The 717-nt window shown below is 44.1% G+C and overlaps 1 non-coding gene across 1 annotated transcript; it reads right to left on the bottom strand.

Annotated features, from left to right (window-relative positions):
- Nucleotides 1-394: 394 nt before the first annotated feature.
- LOC115837191 lies at nt 395-510 on the bottom strand. The gene has a single exon (XR_004032208.1). It is a non-coding gene; the product is annotated as a U5 spliceosomal RNA (small nuclear RNA).
- Nucleotides 511-717: the final 207 nt, after the last annotated feature.

Here is a 717-nt window from a genome sequence, read left to right as displayed (position 1 = left end):
TATCTTACCGCATTCTAATTCTAGGCACAGAGAGGTGGGCTAAATCATAGCCAAATTCTTTTTTTTTTTTTTTCTTTTTAAATTAGCCCTGAATCACAGTGGCTCATGCCTGTAATCACAGAACTTTGGGAAGCTGAGGTGGGCAAATCACCTGAGGTCAGGAGTTTGAGAACAGCCTGGCCAACATGGTGAAACCCTGCCACTACTAAAAATACAAAAATTAGCTGGGTGTGTTGGTGCATGACTGTAACCCAGCTACTTGGGAGGCTGAGGCAGAAGAATTGCTTGGACCCAGGCAGTGGGGGTTGCAGTGAGCCAAGATCGCACCACTGCACTCCAGCCTGGGCGACAAAGTGAGACTCTGTCTCAAAAAATAATAATAATACAATAAAATCGCCTTGAAGACTAAAGGCCTCAAAAAATTTGGTTAAGACTCAGAATTGTTCCTCTCCACATAAATCTTTAGGAAAAGGTGAAAAATTGATATAATCTGAAGAGAAACCATAGTATACCAGACTTTTTTTTTTTTTTTTTTGGACGTAGTCTTGCTCTGTTGCCAGACTGGAGTGCAGTGGCGGAATCTCCGCTCACTGCAACCTCTGCCTCCCGGGTTCAAGCAATTCTCCTGCCTCAGCCTCCCGAGCAGCTGGGACTACAGGCACATGCCACCACGCTCAGATAATTTTTGTATTTTTAGTAGAGACAGGGTTTCACCAT

This window comes from Nomascus leucogenys, chromosome 10 (genome assembly GCF_006542625.1).
Source record: "Nomascus leucogenys isolate Asia chromosome 10, Asia_NLE_v1, whole genome shotgun sequence".
Lineage (NCBI taxonomy): Eukaryota > Metazoa > Chordata > Mammalia > Primates > Hylobatidae > Nomascus > Nomascus leucogenys.
Note: the sequence above shows the minus strand (reverse complement) of the source record. Positions and strands in the feature narration are given on the sequence as shown.